Raw genomic sequence first — 19,010 nt, 5'->3', positions numbered from 1 at the left:
AGTCGAATGTGGCAGTGTGAGCCTGTAGTCTCAGCTACTTGGGGAGCTGAGATAAGAGAATTGCTTGATCCTAGGAAGTGGAGGGTGCAGTGAGCTGGGATCATGCCACTGCACTCCACCCTGGTCAACAAAGCAAGATCCTGTCTCAAAAAAATGAAATAAAATAAAAATAAAATAAAATTAGAGAAGTACTCTTTTTGAGCCTAGCTCCTTAACTCAACATACTGTTTAAAATTTTTTAATTTTAAAAATTTTCATTTTTATTTATTTTTATTTTTAATTTTTGTGGGTACATAATAGATGTATATGTTTATGGCATATGTGAGATATTTTGATACAGGCATACAATGTGAAATTATTTCCTTAGGGCAAATTGACTATTCATCACCTCAAGCAATTATCCCTTCTTTGTGTGACAAATAATCCAGTTATACTCTTTTAGTTATTTTTAAATGTACAATAAATTATTGTTGACTGTAGTCACCCTGCTGTGTTACCAAATACTAGATCTTATTCACTCTTTCTAACTATATTTTTGTACCCATTAGTCATCCCTACTTTCATCCCTCCCAACACTTCACTACCCTTCCCAGCTTCTGGTAACCATTGTTCTACTCTCTATCTCCATGAGTCCAATTGTTTTAATTTTTAGCTGCCAAAAATAAATGAGAACATGCAAAGTGGTCTTTCAGTGCCTGGCTTATTTAACTTTACGTAATGACCTCCAGCTCCATCCATATTGGTACAATTGACATGATCTCATTCTTTTTTTTAGGGCTGTATAGTACTCCATTGTGTATATGTACCACATTTTCTTTATTCATTCATCTTTTGAGGGACACTTAGGTTGCTTCCAAATTTTGGCTACTGTAAATAGTGCTGCAATAAACATGGGAGTGCAGATGTATCTTCAAAATACTGATTTTCTTTCTTTTGGGTATATACCCAGCGGTGGGATGTCTGGATCATATGGTAGTTCTATTTCTAGTTTCTTGAGGAATCTCCAAACTGTTCTCCATGGTGCTTGTACTAATTTACATTCTCACTGACAGTGTGTAATGGTTCCCTTTTCTCTAAATCCTCATCAGCATTTGTTATTGCCTGTCTTTTGGATAAAAGCCATTTTAACGGGGGAGATGATAACTTATTGTAGTTTGATTTTCATTTCTCTGATGTTCAGTGATGTTGAGTACCTTTTCGTATACTTGTTTGCCTATTTGTATGTCTTCTTTTGAGAAATGTCTATTTAGATCTTTTTCCCATTTTTAAATTGGATTATTAAGTCTTTTCCTATAGAGTTGTTGGAGCTCCTTATATATTCTGGTTATTAATCCCTTGTCACATGGATAGTGTATTAGTCTGTTTCCACACTGCTATGAAAGGAAACTTATAATCATGGTGGGATGGGAAACAAACACATCCTTCTTCATGTGGCAGTGGGAGAGAGAATGAGAGAAGTACAGAGTGAAGTGGGAAAAAGCCTCTCACAAAACCATCAGATCTTGTGAGAACTCATTCACTGTCATGAGAATAGCACAGGAGAACTTCCCCCATGATTCAACCACCTCCCACAAGGTCCCTCCCCCAACACATGGGGATTATAATTGGGATTGTAATTCAAGATGACGTTTGGGTGGGGACACAAAGCCAGACCATACCATTCTCCCTCTGTCTCCTCCCAAATCTCATGACCTCACACTTCAAAACACAATCTTGCCTTTCCAACAGTCACCCAATGTCTTAACTCATTCCAGCATTAACCCAAAAGTTCAAGTTCAAAGTCTCATCTGAGATAAGGCAAATCCCTTATGCCTGTGAGCCTGTAAAATAGAAAGCAAGTTAGATACTTCCTAGATTCAATGGGGGTACAGGCATTGGGTAAATACACCCATTCCGAATGGGAAAATGGGCCAAAACAAAGGGCTACAGACCCCATAGGAGTCTGAAATCCCATAGAAAAGTCATTGAACCTTAAAGTTCCACAATGATGTCCTTTGACTCCGTGTCTTACACCCAGTTCATGCTGATGCAAACGGTGGGTTCCCATGGCCTTGGGAAGCTGTGGCTTTGCAGGGTACAGCCTCCTGCCCTAGCTGCTTTCATGGCCGACATTGAGTGTCTGTGGCTTTTCCACATGCAGGGTGCAAGCTGTTGGTGGATCTACCATTCTGGGGCCTGGAGGATGGTGGCCCTCTTCTCACAGCTCCACTAGGCAGTGCCCTAGTGGGGATTCTTTATGGGGGCTCCAACCCCACATTTCCCTTCTGCACTGCCCTAGCAGAGGTTCTCCATGAGGGCCCCACCCTGGCAGCAGACTTCTACCTGGACATCCAAGCATTTCTGTATGTCCTGTGAAACCTAGGGAGAGGTTCCCAAACCTCAGTTCTTGTCTTCTGTGCACCCACAGAACCAACACTGTGTGGAAGCTGCCAAGGCTTGGGGCTTCCACCCTCTGAAGCAACATCCTGAGCTGTACCGTGGCCCCTTTTAGCCATGGCTGGAGTGTCTGGGACACAGTCTTGAGACTGTATACAGCAGGAGGGCCCTGGACCCAACCCAGGAAACAATTTTTCCTTCCTAGGCCTCAGGGTCTGTGATGGAAAGGACTGCTGTGAAGCTCTCTGACATGCCCTGGAAACATTTTCCCCATTGTCTTAGTAACTGACATTTGGCTGCTTGTTACTTATGCAAATTTCTGCACCCGGCTTGAATTTCTCCCCAGAATTTTTTTTTCTGTCACGTTGGGCTGCAAATTCTCCAAACTTTTATGTTCTGCTTCCTTTTTAATGATTTGCCACTTAGAAATTTGTTCTGCCAGATTCCCTAAATTATTCCTGTCAAGTTTAAAGTTCCACAGATCGCTAGGGCACGGCAAAATGCCATCATTCTTTTTGCTAAAGGATAGCAAGAATCACCTTTTCTCTAGTTCCCAAAAAGTTCCTCATCTTCATCTGAGTCCACCTCAGCCTTAACTTAATTGTCCATATAGCATGTCCATGAGCATTTTGGTCAGAGCCATTCAGTAAGTGCCTAGGGAGTTCCAAACTTTCCCACATTTTTTTTGTCTTGTTCTGAGCCCTCCAAACTGTTCCAACCTCTGTCTGTTAGCCAGTTCCAAAGTTGCTTCCACATTTTCAGATATCTTTATAGCAGTACCCCGCTCTCTGTGGCACCAGTTAGTCCATTCTCACACTGCTATAAAGAACTGCCTGGGACTGGGTAATTTACAAAGGAAAGAAGTTTAATTGACTCACAGTTCCACATGGCTGGGGAGGCCTCAGGAAACTTACAATCATGGCAGAAGGGGAAGCAAACACATCCTTCTTCACATGGTGGCAGGAGAGAGAAGAATAAGAGAAGTGCAGAACAAAGTAGGAGAAAAGCCCCTCACAAAGCTGTCAGATTTTGTGAGAACTCACTCACTATCATAAGAACAGCATGGGGAAATCATTCCAATGATTTAATCACCTCCTACAAGGTCCCTCACCCAACACATGGGGATTACAATTAGGATTACAACTCAAGATAAGATTTGGGTGGAGACACAGAGCCAGACCACATCAGATAGTTTGCAGATATTTTCCTCCATTTTGTTGGTTGTCTCTTCACTTTGTTTATTATTTTCTTTGCTGTGCAGAAACTTTTTAACTTGATGTGATTCCATCTGTCCATTTTTGCTTTGGTTGCCTGTCCTTATAGAGTACTACTCAAGAAATCTTTGCCCAGAGAAATGTCCTGGAGAGTTTCTCTGATGTTTTCCTTTAGTAATTTTATAATTTGAAGCCTTAGTATTTAAGTCTTTAATCCATTTTGGTTTGATTTTTGTATATGACAAGAGATAGGGGTCTAATTTCATTCTTCTGCATATGAATATCCAGCCTTCCCAGCACCCTTTATTGAGGAGACTATCCTTTCTTCAGTGTATGTTCTTGGCATCTTTTTCAAAAATGAGTTCACTGTAGGTGTGTTGATTTCTTTCTAGGTTCTCTGTTCTGTTCCATTGGTCCATGTGTTTTTTTTAATGCAAATACCATGTTGTTTTGGTTACTATAGCTCTGTTGTATACCTTGAAGTCATGTAATGTGATTCCCTCAGTTTTGTTCTTTTTGCTAAGGATAGCATTGGTTATTCTTCGTGTGTATGTGTGTGTGTGTGTGTGTGTGTGTGTGGTTCCATATACATTTTAGGACTATTTTTTTCTATTTCTGTGAAGAATACCATTGGTATTTTGATAGGAATTGCATTGAGCCTGGTAGACTGCTTTGGGTAGAAAGATCATTTTAACAATATTGATTCTTCCAATCCATGAGCATGGAGTATTTTTCCATTTTGTGATGTTCTCTTTAATTTCTTTCATCAACGTTTTATAGTTGTCATTATACAGATCTTTTACCTATTTAAAGGTATTCCTAGATATTTCATTATTTTTCATAACTATTGTAAATGGGATTGAGTTCTTGATTTTATTCTCAGTTTGATCATTATCAGTGTATAGAAATGCTACTGGCTGGGTGGAGTGGCTCATGCCTGTAATCCCAGCACTTTGGGAAGCTGAGATGGGGTGATTGCTGGGGCCAGAAGTTCAAGACCAGGCTGGGCAGTATAAAGAGACCCTATCTCCACCAAATATAAAAAAAAAATTAGCCAGGTGTACTAGTCTATTTTCATGCTGCTGATAAGACATACCTGAGACTGGGCAATTTACAAAAGAATGGGGTTTATTGGACTTACAGTTCCACGTGGCTGGGGAGGCCTCACAATCATGGTGGAATGTAAAAGGCACATTTCACATGGTGGCAACAAGAGAAGGGAGCTTGTGCTGGAAAACTCCCCCTTATAATAACCATCAGGTCTCATGAGACTTACTACAGCACAGAAAGACCTGACCCCATGATTAAATTACCTCCCACCAGGCCCCTTCCACAACACATGGGAATTCAAGATGAGATTTGGATAAGCCAAACCATATTATTCCACCCCTGACCCCTCCCAAATCTTATGTCCTCATATTTCAAAACCATTCATGCCTTCCCAACAGTTCCCCAAAGTCTTAACTCATTTCAGCATTAACAAAAGTCCACAGTCCAAAGTCTCATCTGAGATAAGGCAAGTCCCTTCTGCCTATGAGTCTGTAAAATCAAAAGCAAGCTAGTTACTTTTTAGATATAACAGAGGTACAGGTATTGGGTAAGTACAGACATTCCAAATAAGAGACATTGGCCAAAACAAAGAGGCTACAGGCCCCCTGCAAGTCCGAAATCCAGTGTGGCAGTCAAATCTTAAAGCTCCAAAATGATCCCCTTTGACTCCGTGTCTCACATCCAGGTCACTCTGAAGCAAGAAGGGGGTTCCTATGGTCCTGGGCATCTCTGCCCCTGTGGTTTTTCAGGGTACAGCCTCCATCCTGGCTAATTTCACAGCCTGGCATTGTCTGCAGCTTTTCCAGGTGCATGGTGCAGGCTGTCAGTGGATCTACCATTCTGGTTTCTGGAGGATGGTGGTCCTCTTCTAACAGCTCTACTAGGCAGTGCCCCAGTAGGGACTCTTTGTGGGGGCTCCAACCCCACATTTCCCTTCTGCACTGCCCTAGTGGAGGTTCTCCATGAGGGCCCTGCCCCTGCAGCAAACTTCTGTCTGGGTATCCAGGTGTTTCCATACGTCTTCTGAAATCTAGGAGGAGGTTCCAAAACCTAAATTCTTGACTTCTGTGCACCCACAGGCTCAACACCACGTGGAAGCTGCCAAGGCTTGGGGCTTCTACCCTCTGAAGCAACAGCCTGAGCTGTACCTTGGCCCCTTTTAGTCATGGCTGGAGCAGCTGGGACACAGGGACCAAGTCCCTAGACTGTAAACGACAGAGGGTCCCTAGGCCTGGCCCACCAAACCATGTTTTCCTCCTAGGCCTCTGGACCTGTGTTGGGAGAGGCTGCTGTGAAGATCTCTGACATGCCTTGGAGACATTTTCCCCATTGTCTTGGGGATTAACATTCGGCTCCTTGTTGCTTATGCAAATTTCTGCAGCCAGCTTGAATTTATCCTCAGAAAATGGGTTTTTCTTTTCTATCACATTGTCAGGCTGCAAATTTTCCAAACTTTTGTGCTCTGCTTCCGTTATAAAATTGAATGCCTTTAATAGCACCCAAGTCACCTCTTGAATGCTTTGCTGCTTAGATATTTCTTCTGCTAGATATCCTAAATCATTCATCTCTCTTAAGGTGAAAGTTCCACAAATCTCTAGTGCAGGGGCCAAATGCTGCCAGTCTCTTTGCTAAAACACAACAGCAGTCACCTTTGCTCCAGTTCCCAACAAGTTCCTCATCTCCATCTGAGACCACCTCAGCCTGGACCTTATTGTCTATATCACTATCAGGGTTTTGGTCAAAGTCATTCAAGAAGTCTCTAGGAAGTTCTGAACTTTCCCACATTTTCCTATCTTCTTTGAGCCCTCCAAACTGTTCCAACTTTGTGTGTTACCAAGTTCCAAAGTCACTTCCACATTTTCAGGTATCTTTTCAGCATTGCCCCACTCTGCTGGTATCAATTTACTGTATTAGTCTGTTTTCACACTGCTGATAAAGACATACCTGAGACTGGGTAATTTACAAAAGAAGGAGATTTATTTGGACTTACAGTTCCACGTGGCTGGGGAAGCCTTGCAATCATCGTGTAAGGCAAGGAGGAGCAAGTCACATCTTATGTGGATGGTGACAGGCAAAGGGAAAAAAACTTGTGCAGGGAAACTCTCCTTATAATAACCATCAGATCTTGTGAGACTTACTTCACTATCATGAGAACAGCACAGGAAAGACCTGCCTCCATGATTCAGTTATCTCCCACTGGGTCCATCCCACAACACATGGGAATTTATGATGAGATTTGGATGGGGACACAGCCAAGCCATATCACCAGGTATGGTGGCATGTGCCTGTAGTCCCAGCTACTTGGGAGGATCACTTGAGTCCCAGAGTTCAAGACTGCAGTAAGCGAGCTATGATTGTGCCATTGCACTTCAGCTTGGGTGACAGAGTGAGACCCCGTTTCTTTAAAAAAAAAAAAAAAGAAATGCTACTGATTTTTATACACTGATTTTGTATCCTGAACATTTACTGAATTTGTTTCCCAAAGCTTTGGGGTTTTCTATGTGTATGATCATATCATCACCAAGAAGAGATCATTTGACTTCCTCTTTTTCAATTTGGATGCCATTTATTTCTTTCTACTTCCTGATTGCCCTGGCTAGGACTTCTAGTATTATGTTGAACAGGAGTGGTGAAAGTAGGAGTCATTGTCTTGTTTCAGTTTTAGGGGGAATGCCTTCAAATTTTCCACATTCAGTATGATGTTGGCTATAGGTTCATCATATATGGCTTTTATTCTTTTGAGGTATGTTCCTTCTATGCCTATTTTGGGGAGGGTTTTTTTAAAAATCATGACAGGATGTTGAATTTTATTGAATGTCTTTTCTGCATCTATTGAGATGATCATATCATTTTTTGATTTTAATTATCTTTATATGATGAGTCACATTTATTGATTTGCATATATTGAAATACTCTTGCATCTCTGGAATAAACCCTACTTGGTCATGGTGTATATCTTTTTGATGTGCTGTTGGATTTGGTTTTCTCATATTTTTTGAGGGTTTTTATATCTATTTTCATCAGGGATACTGGTCTGTAGTTTTTCCTTTTTTTGTTATGTCTTTGCCTGCCTTTCATATCAGGATGGTACTGGTTTCATAGGATGAGTTAGGGAGGATTTCCTTCCCTCAATTTTTTGGAACAGTTTCAGTAGGACTGATACTGTTTCTTTTTTGTACTTTTGGTAGAATTCAGCTGTGAATCCCTCCGGTCCTGGGTTTTCCTTTATTGGGAAAATTTTTATTACTGATTCAATCTCACTACTCATTTTTGTCTTTTTAGGGTTTCTATGTTTGCAGGGTTCAATTTTGGAAGGTTCTATGTGTTCAGGAATTTATTCATTTCCTCTAGGATTTCTAGTTGGTCAGTGTAGAGATGTTCATAGTAGTTTCTGATTATCAATTGTATTTCTGTGGTTTCAGTTGTAATGTCTCCTTTTTTAAATTACTGATTGAATTGTCTCTCTTCTTTTCTTGGTCAATCTAGCTGGTGTTCTATCAATTTTGTTTACATTTACAGAAAACAAACTTTTCATTTGGTTGATTCTTTTTTTTGGTCTCAATTTCATTTAATCCTGCTCTGATCTTTGAATTTTTTCCTTTTGCTAGTTGCGGTTTTGGTTCCCTCTTACTCTTCTAGTTCCTTGAGGTGCAATCTTAGGTTGTTAATTTGTGATCTTTCTGTCCTTCAGATGCAGAAATTTATAGCTCAAAACTTCCCTCTTAGTCTTTTCTTATATCCCAGAGGTTTTGGTATATTGTGTCTGTTTTTATTCATTTCCAAAAGTTTTTAAATTTACATCTTAATTTTGTCCTTGACCCAAAGATTATTCAGGAGAAGATTGTTGAGTTTTCATGTGTTCGTATATTTTTGAGAGTTCCTCTTAGAAATGATTTCTAGTTGTATTCCACTGTGATCTGAGAAGTGACTTGATATGATTAAGATTTAGCAGAGAGAGTCAATGTATTTGATTAGGAAGAGTAAATGGAAAATAGAATGTAATCAGGGCAATTATTGGGATTTCACTATGTGAATCACAGAATTTTTTAGTGCTATTTGGAAACAAATTACATAACCTTACTTTGTAATCAAGGAGAACTGATTCTATTTCTTTCTTGTCATATTGTTAGACTTGAACTATATCTAGACTATGATAAGGATTTAGTATCATGCTTTTACTCATCACAAACCAGATCTTCAAATCCTATATTCTCATAATCATTTATGGATAGGAGATTCATAAAACCTCACAAATTTCTACTACATGAATGAGAACCTAGCAAACAGGACAGCTATGTTATCATAACACAAAAACAAAACCGGTGTTGCCACTTCTAGTCAGTTCTTATATTACCCTGTTGTTTCTCTTTACGTCATTGAGAATGAACACAAGAAAGACTGATCTGAAAATCAATAATAATGGTAGTAACCCATATTATTTTGATCACTTGCTAGATTCAAGGTATTATGAATTAAGCATTAAGATAGATACTATTAATATCCTCAATTTTCAAATAAAGAAATCAAGTCTTAAGACTAAGAGGTTTACAAAATGAAAAGTGATGATTTAGGAATTGCTGAAATTTACACAGCTAGTAAGTTGTGGAACAGAGATTCAGTCAGGTCTGTTTGACACAAAAGTCCAAGTTTAACCACGTATTAATCACACCTACACACGTTCTTGTCATCATAAAATGTTTAGGTCCACTACTCACAGTATCTGCCCCCATTAGAGAACTCATATTCCATTAATTTACTGGGTCGTATAAACAAGATATCGTTTTGAAATTAGAATAATCTAGGCTTACACTGAACAATTCTCTTACTGAATGGACTAGGTCAAAATTAGTTAGTTAAACATGACTCTGACTTCTCCTTTTGTCTTTTATATTCCAACAATCAAATTATATTTTCTACCAACTCCAGTTATCTGACTACAGCCATACCATCCACCACATTATTTTCAATATTGTCTTGACAGCCCACCTTATCACTCACAAATATAGATGATTCTATAGTTCCCAACTCTCAGTTTTTACCTTAGCTCCCAGAAATCCTCCAACCAAGTAATTCAAGAAGATGATAGATGTACAACAAAAGTATGTTTTCTTGAATTATTTTCCTTCAACCAAATAATTCAAGAAGATTATTGGTGTACAGCAAAAGTATATATTTCCAGAGAGCTCAATATGAAACCTCTGCCCAGTACATAGGGGGAGTGACTCCTTCCTGAAACTCAGATACACTGAAACAAAGAGCGTATGAAAACAAAGGTAAGCAACAGAAAGAGACATTTTTAAAGATTTAAACATCTATTTAACAACTCTGTTTAAAACAAAACAGCTAATGCGTAGAGAAAACAAGTTGTAAAAATACATAAGGAATGGTAACTGTTTAGTATTCACTATTCCAAAAAGTGCTATAAGAATCTGTTAGAGGAATGATAACTGTTTAGTATTCACTGTTCCAAAAAGTGCTGTAAGAATCTGTAAAGTACCTATACCCAGAGATGAAAGCACTTTCCACCAGGAAAGTTAGAGAAGATGTCAAAATATGAAAGTTGAATTGTATTGAAAAGTAAGATAAAATAATAAAAGCATATTCAAAAATTTCACCTATGTGATTTCATTCACAGATATTGCCAGTTGACATATTCTCTGACTCTTTAAACCTAGGTGTATCTGGGCTCTATTTCACATCCACTAATGAGCTGTGAAAACTTGGGGAAATTATTTAACTACCAGGAGCCTTATATTTCTGCATTTGTTAACAGGGATACTAGTACCTATCTTACAAAGTTGATGTGAGGATTAAAGACAGTGTTTATAATGCATCTGGCACAGTGCCTAACAAACAAACACACACAGGCAATGATACCTATAATTATTATAAATTATATAAGAACAAGAAGGACATGAATAAATCTGAATTTTACAAAATTACTCTGCAAGGGTCTGAAAGATGTATTACAAGGGAGAAGAAACTAGTAGTTGGAAAAACACCCAGAAGGTGTTCAAAAGAAAACTAAATTGTTCAAAAGAAAACTAATGAATACTTCAACTAAAGAAGAAACAATGAGGATGGGGAAAAGAAGATGACCTTGAAAGATATTTAGAAAGATAATTAATAGGACTTGGTAACTAATCAGATTTGGGGGATTTGGGAGATTGTTGGATAATGAAGAACAGCGGTTAGAAATATCAATAGGTTAAATATAAGACATATCAAATAAGTGTTATTTTTTGAATAAGAAAAAGATACTTCTAACAGCATGACAGCAAGACCAGTCTGGTGGGAGAAGTGAATGGTATGAGCCTAAAGAAAGGTGGGGTAGATCAAAATGGAGATTAAGACATGGAAGGAGCTATTAGAAAGTAGAAGTTTGTACCTTGTTGGTGATTAAATGGGCACACAAGAAGACATACTAGTGAAAGATAAGTGCTCATTGAAGATACTACCATTACTTAAAAAGAACCCCAAAACTCATAGAGCTAATTAACTCTAAGGTTTCAACTGATAAGTTCATGTGAAATAGTATTGGTTTGCTCAGTATTGACATCCCAAATTTGTCTCTTGAAGTACAAAATCTGGCTTGATTTTTAAAATCCATAATGTTTCCTTTTTTCTTTTGGTTCATATTAAAAACTCTATTTTTAATTTTTAAAATTTCTTTAGATTCAGAGGGTACATATGCAGGTCTCTTATATGTGTATATTGTATGATGTTGAGGTTTGGGCTTCTAATGATCCCATTGCTAATTGAACGTATTATGCAATAAGTAGCTTTTCAACCCTTTCTCCCTTCCCTCCCTTTCCCCTTCTAGAATCCCCAGTGTTTATTTTTTCCCATCTTTTTGGCCATGTACACTCAATGTTTAGCTCCCACTTATAAGTGAGAATATGCTATATTTTGTTTTCTCTTTCTGTGTTAATTCACTTAGAATAATGGCCTCCAGCTGCATCCATGTTGGTGCAAAGGTCATGATTTTGTTCTTTTTTATGGCTGTGTAGTATTCCATGGTGTGTACGTACCACATTTACTTTGTCCAGTTTACTGTTGATGGGCAACTGGGTTGATTCCATGTTTTTGCTGTTGTGAATAGTGCTGCAGTAAATAAAATGAGTGCAGGAATTTTTTTGGTAGAACAGTTTATTTTCATTTTGGTGTATTCCTAGTAATGGGATTGCTGGGTCGAATGATAGTTTCATTTTCAGTTCTTTGAGAAATCTCCACACTGCTTTCCAAGGGACTAAATTAATTTACATTCCCACCAATAGTGTATAAGCATTCCCTTTTTTCTGCAACCTCACCAACATCTGTTATTTTTTGACTTTTTATTAAAAAGTTGTTACTAAAGAAGTTGTATTAGTATGACATGTATCACATTGAGCAAGAATAAACCTGGCTAGGAGACTGATTTATTAAATGATGGTTTTATCCATTTTTGACAGTGATAGTAAAGTAGGCACTGTTTAACTCAAGATATGTTATCTATAAATATGGTTATATTATTTATAGAGAAAGGTCACAGTATAATATTTATAGATACAGTATCCAAAGACACTTAATTAAGTATTTGATGAAGATAGTCAAATATTAGTTTTTAAATCTCAACCCTTGTTTTAGAATAAAAACTATGCATTCCACTCTACAGTTAACTTCAGCATAGTCACTTCAGCTAAAGTACTTATCCATTGTGTTCTATCTACTTCTTTGCTAAAGGAATGATGAGAACCCCTTAGTAGTGTGGCCAAGAAAATAAACTTTGCTTTGCACCAGGTTGGAGTTCTTTGTTATTGCTATTTTTTGAATCCCTTCCTGCTAGTTCCACAGAAATCTTTCATTTGATGCCCTTTCTCCTGTGCTTATTGCTGTACCTGTTCTTTGGCAATGGACAGGGGAAAAGAGCCACTCCCTCACTGCAATCCACACTGAAAATGGATCTCCTAGTATATAATATTATGATCCTTCCTGAGAAACATCATGAAACTGCAGTCAAATATTTTTGTTTTGCACATTGGTATGAACAATTAAGCTTTGTTCATGAAGCTTAATGAAGTATTAAGCTTCATACTTCATTATGAAGCTTCAAATGTTTACCCAGCCTGGGCAACATAGTAAGACCCCATCTCTGCAAAAAACAGGAAATTAGTCAGGCTTGGTGGCACGTGCCTGTAGTCCTAATGCCTGTAGTCCTAGCTATTTGGGAGGCTGAGGCTGGAGGATCACTTGAGCCCAGGAGTTTGAGGCTGCAGTGAGCTATAATCCCACCACTGCACTGGGCCTGGGCAACAGAGTGTCTCTAAACAAAAAAAAAAAAAAAAAAAGAAACTTCAAAAGTTTACAGTGTGTTGGAAAATCCCTATTTGGTGTTTGAATAATTGAAACATTTAATGTTAATGAAGGATGAAGCCTCAGTGATAAATTTCCAAGACACGCATACTCTCATATATTGCATTCATGAAAGATATCATTTAGGTTCTACTTGATTACTTGCAGTAATGGGATGCTCAGTCTCTGAGGCAACCCATTTTATTGTTAGATGGGTTTAGTTGTTAAATTGTTATAATCTCTGTTCTAAGAGAGATGCCATTGAATTCTTGAAATTAATAACTCAAATCTATTGGCTTCTTACTGTTCTTAAGATTAAGACATATTTCTTTTTTTAATTTTATCATTATTATACTTTAAGTTTTAGGGTACATGTACACAACGTGCAGGTTTGTTACATATATATACATGTGCCATGTTGGTGTGCTGCACCTATTAACTCGTCATCTAGCATTAGGTATATCTCCTAATGCTATCCCTCCCCACTTCCCCCACCCCACAACAGTCCCTGGTGTGTGAGGTTCCCCTACCTGTGTCCATGTGTTCTCATTGTTCAATTCCCACCTATGAGTGAGAACATGCAGTGTTTGGTTTTTTGTCCTTGCGATAGTTTGCTGAGAATGATGGTTTCCAGCTTCATCCATGTCCCTACAAAGGACATGAACTCATCTTTTTTTATGGCTGCATAGTATTCCATGGTGTATATGTGCCACATTTTCTTAATCCCGTCTATCATTGTTGGACATTTGGGTTGGTTCCAAGTCTTTGCTATTGTGAATAGTGCCGCAATAAACATACGTGTGCATGTGTCTTTATAGCAGCATGATTTATAATCCTTTGGGTATATACCCAGTAATGAGATGGCTGGGTCAAATGGTATTTCTAGTTCTAGATACCTGAGGAATCACCACACTGACTTCCGCAATGGTTGAACTAGTTTACAGTCCCACCAACAGTGTAAAAGTGTTCCTATGTCTCCACATCCTCTCCAGCACCTGTTGTTTCCTCACTTTTTAATGATCACCATTCTAACTGGCGTGAGATGGTATCTCATTGTGGTTTTGATTTGCATTTCTCTGATGGCCAGTGATGGTGAGCATTTTTCATGTGTTTTTTGGCTGCATAAATGTCTTCTTTTGAGAAGTGTCTGTTCATATCCTTCGCCGACTTTTTGATGGGGTTGTTTGTTTTTTTTCTTGTAAATTTGTTTGAGTTCATTGTAGATGCTGGATATTAGCCCTTTGTCCAATGAATAGGTTGCAAAAATTTTCTCCCATTTTGTAGGTTGCCTGTTCACTCTGATGGTAGTTTGTTTTGCTGTGCAGAAGCTCTTTAGATTAACTAGATCCCATTTGTGAATTTTGGCTTTTTTTGCCATTGCTTTTCGTGTTTTATACATGAAGTCCTTGCCCATGCCTAAGGATTAAGACATATTTCTTACCCTGGCCTATCAGTTCTTCTTGGTATGACTTTTGCCTACCTCTCTAGCCTCTCATATTGTATGATTCTTTTCTTAACCGATCACTTCTAGCCAGACTGGCCTTCTTTTAGTTTTTCTTTCTTTGTTTTACTCTTCTACAGAGGCTTTCCTTTTGCTTTCCTTCATACTAGGTAGCTCTCTTCCTAATTTTCTTTCAGCTTTCACAAAACTAACCTGTTTTTTTATTAATTAAAAATATGGAACACTCGATGAACTTGTGTGTCATCCTTGTGCAGGGGCCCTGCTAATCTTCTCTGTATCATTCCAGTTTTAGTATGTGTGCTGCTGAAGTGAGCACCAAACTAACCTTTGTCTTTTAGATCTGAGCACAATCATTTCTTCAATTAAGCAATCCATGATCTGCCCCATCAGATCAAATTCTCCAGTTATATGCATTCATAGTGCTCTGTACTTCTTTGTAGCTTATATCACAATTGTGATTTTAATTCATCAGTGATTCATAGATTAATGTCTTTTTAACATCTATCCCAGTATTTTCGTTCACTGTGTATCATCAGCATTTATCACAGCACCTGACTCATGGCAGGTGTGCAGCAAATATTTGTTGAATAAAATGAGTGAAAAATAATAATAGGTCTGCATTTTAGATACATCAGAAGATATCGGTTCTTCAGTGTGACAATACTTTAAAAAATGTTGAGACAGCTAGAATGTGTCTTTGTCTTTCAGATGAAAAGTCTACACATATCCTGTCCTTAGATTGTCTTTCCTCTGACAAACCAGAGCCCTCCACCATCCTGGTTGCTTGCTCTCTGCAAGCATTCGGGTTAGTCAATGTGCCTTGTACTGTATAGTAAGGCACTTATTTCTTAAAGTAATGCCCAACTTTTGAGAATTCCTTTAGGTTCCAAAAATCTATGTTAGAATAAGAAATAGCTTTTATGAGATTAGCTTCTAGAGTATGATTTTAAGCTTTTGGTTTATTTTACATGCAGTAGTTTAATTTCCATATAGATCATCTTTTGAAGAAAAACTCTTGGTCTCTGTTAGATTTATTTCTTTTCAGGACTCAGGTGTAGAAAGGCGTGGGATTACTTGAACCATGATTAAAAGAAATTTATTTCTGTAAGCCCTAAAACTCACTGTGAAATTTTTTGTGTAAGTGAAATCATGAGCTTCAAAATCAGTAATATGCAGTAAATATTTCTTGGGCAGCATTTCACAATAAAAACCCATATTTTCACCCTTGTGATTTAGGAAGAAGCAATGAAAGTTGCAGCATGTACAAATTAAAGACTGAAATAAAGTATACTATTACTTTTTTATATACTTCAACATCAACATAGTCAATATATATATATGTTGGTCATTGTTAGCCTTTCTCATCTAGATTAGATAACAAGTTAATAAATGTTTATTGCTTGTCTGCTATCTGTCAGATGCTAAGCTAGGTGCTATTTTACTGTCTCGGAATAATAGCTTATTTTTCTGTTTATAAAGTTAATACAATTTCAAAATACAACATTTGGAAAATACAGAGAACACAAATACTTTTACCCTCTAATGTTAACACTTTGGTATGTTTGTTTTTATTTAATATTCATTTAATAACTATTGAGTGCATATAATTTCCCATCAATTGTTCTAGAAACTAGAGATATATCAGTTAACAAGATAGATGAAATTCTTGTTCTTATGGAGCTTACAACCCAGTGAGGAGAGATGTAAAATAAATAAAGTATTTAATAGGTCAGCTGGTAAGCACCACAAAAAATAAAACACAGTAGGGGGATAAAGAACATACCTAAGGTAGAATGGAAAGGCATTTCTAATAAAGTGACATTGATTAGAGAGCCGAATGACTTGAGAGAGGTATAGGGTTAATCAGGCAGAGGGAATAGCAAGTGCAAGGGCCTTGTGGCAGGAGTGTACATGGTGTACATGGCATATTGGAGAAACATCAAGCGTGTCACTGTGGCTGCAGCACAGTGAGCAAAGGAGGGATCTGACTTGTGTTTAAAAAGATCTACTGTCAAGCTGGATGGAGAATGACTTTGATGAGTTGACAGAAGTAAGCTTCACATGATTGGTAATAAGAAAATTCTCCGAGCTAAAGGAGGATGTTTGAACCCATTGTGAAGAAGCTAAAAACCTTGAAAGAAGATTAGATGAATGGCTAACTAGAATAAACAGCATAGAGAAGACCTTAAATGACCTGATGGAGCTGAAAACCGAGGCACGAGAACTACATGATGCATGCACAAGCTTCAGTAGCTGATTTGATCAAGTGAAAGAAAGGGTATAAGTGATTGAAGATCAAATGAATGAAATGAAGTGAGAAGAGAAGTTTAGAGAAAAAAGAGTGAAAAGAAATGAACAAAGCCTCCAATAACTATGGGACTGCATGAAAAGACCAAATCTACATCTGATTGGTGTACTGGAAAGTGATGGGGAGAATGGAACCAAGTTGGAAAACACTCTGCAGGATATTATCCAGGAGAACTTCCCACATCTAGCAAGGCAGTCCAACATTCAAATTCAGGAAATACAGAGAACGCCACAAAGATACTCCTTGAGAAGAGCAACTCCAAGATGCATAATTGTCAGATTTGTGAAAGTTGAAATGAAGGAAAAAATGTTAAGGGCACCAGAGAGGTTGGGTAACCCACAAAGGGAAGCCCATCACACTAACAGCCAATCTCTTGGCAGAAACTCTACAAGCCATAAGAGAGTGGGGGTCAATATTCAACTTTCTTTTTATTTATTTATTTATTTATATTTTTCTTTTTATTATTATTATTATTATTATTATACTTTAGGCTTTATGGTACATGTGCGCAACGTGCAGGTAACTTACATATGTATACATGTGCCATGCTGGTGCGCTGCACCCACCAACTCGTCATCTAGCATTAGGTATATCTCCCAGTGCTATCCCTCTCCCCTCCCCCCACCCCACAACAGTCCCCGAAGTGTGATGTTCCCCTTCCTGTGACCATGTGTTCTCATTGTTCAATTCCCACCTATGAGTGAGAATATGCGGTGTTTGGTTTTTTGTTCTTGTGATAGTTTACTGAGAATGATGATTTCCAATTTCATCCATGTCCCTACAAAGGACATGAACTCATCATTTTTTATGGCTGCATAGTATTCCACGGTGTATATGTGCCACATTTTCTTAATTCAGTCTATCATTGTTGGACATTTGGGTTGGTTCCAAGTCTTTGCTATTGTGAATAATGCTGCAATAAACATACGTGTGCATGTGTCTTTATAGCAGCATGATTTATAGTCCTTTGGGTATATACCCAGTAATGGGATGGCTGGGTCAAATGGAATTTCTAGTTCTAGATCCCTGAGGAATCGCCACACTGACTTCCACAAGGGTTGAACTAGTTTACAGTCCTACCAACAGTGTAAAAGTGTTCCTATTTCTCCACATCCTCTCCAGCACCTGTTGTTTCCTGACTTTTTAATGATTGCCATTCTAACTGGTGTGAGATGGTATCTCATTGTGGTTTTGATTTGCATTTCTCTGATGGCCAGTGATGGTGAGCATTTTTTCATGTGTTTTTTGGCTGCATAAATGTCTTCTTTTGAGAAGTGTCTGTTCATGTCCTTCGCCCACTTTTTGATGGGGTTGTTCGTTTTTTTCTTGTAAATTTGTTGGAGTTCATTGTAGATACTGGATATTAGCCCTTTGTCAGATGAGTAGGTTGCAAAAATTTTCTCCCATTTTGTAGGTTGCCTGTTCACTCTGATGGTAGTTTCCTTTGCTGTGCAGAAGCTCTTTAGTTTAATTAGATCCCATTTGTCAATTTTGGCTTTTGTTGCCATTGCTTTTGGTGTTTCAGACATGAAGTCCTTTCCCATGCCTATGTCCTGAATGGTAATGCCTAGGTTTTCTTCTAGGGTTTTTATGGTTTTAGGTCTAACATTTAAGTCTTTAATCCATCTTGAATTGATTTTTGTATAAGGTGTAAGGAAGGGATCCAGTTTCAGCTTTCTACATATGGCTAGCCAGTTTTCCCAGCACCATTTATTAAATAGGGAATCCTTTCCCCATTTCTTGTTTTTGTCAGGTTTGTCAAAGATCAGATAGTTGTAGATATGTGGCATTATTTCTGACGGCTCTGTTCTGTTCCATTGATCTATATCTCTGTTTTGGTACCAGTACCGTGCTGTTTTGGTTACTGTAGCCTTGTAGTATGGTTTGAAGTCAGGTAGCGTGATGCCTCCAGCTTTGTTCTTTTGGCTTAGGATTGACTTGGCGATGCGGGCTCTTTTTTGGTTCCATATGAACTTTAAAGTAGTTTTTTCCAATTCTGTGAAGAAAGTCATTGGTAGCTTGATGGGGATGGCATTGAATCTGTAAATTACCTTGGGAAGGATGGCCATTTTCATGATATTGATTCTTCCTACCCATGAGCATGGAATGTTCTTCCATTTGTTTGTATCCTCTTTTATTTCCTTGAGCAGTGGTTTGTAGTTCTCCTTGAAGAGGTCCTTCACATCCCTTGTAAGTTGGATTCCTAGGTATTTTATTCTCTTTGAAGCAATTGTGAGTGGGAGTTCACTCATGATTTGGCTCTCTGTTT

The 19,010-nt window shown here is 38.1% G+C and overlaps 1 protein-coding gene and 1 non-coding gene across 9 annotated transcripts in view; one reads left to right on the top strand and one right to left on the bottom strand.

Moving 5' to 3' along the window:
- Window positions 1-19,010, top strand: part of DLG2 (discs large MAGUK scaffold protein 2) — a 2,173,778-nt gene that overhangs the window by 108,776 nt on the left and 2,045,992 nt on the right. The gene's annotated exons all lie outside the window — the stretch shown is intronic.
- On the bottom strand, window positions 14,643-14,749 carry LOC112135562 (U6 spliceosomal RNA). Its single transcript, XR_002916828.1, has one exon. It is a non-coding gene; the product is annotated as a U6 spliceosomal RNA (small nuclear RNA).

The sequence above is a fragment of the Pongo abelii genome, chromosome 9 (genome assembly GCF_028885655.2).
Source record: "Pongo abelii isolate AG06213 chromosome 9, NHGRI_mPonAbe1-v2.0_pri, whole genome shotgun sequence".
Taxonomy (NCBI): Eukaryota; Metazoa; Chordata; class Mammalia; order Primates; family Hominidae; genus Pongo; species Pongo abelii.
This window is presented reverse-complemented; position numbering and strand designations above follow the sequence as displayed.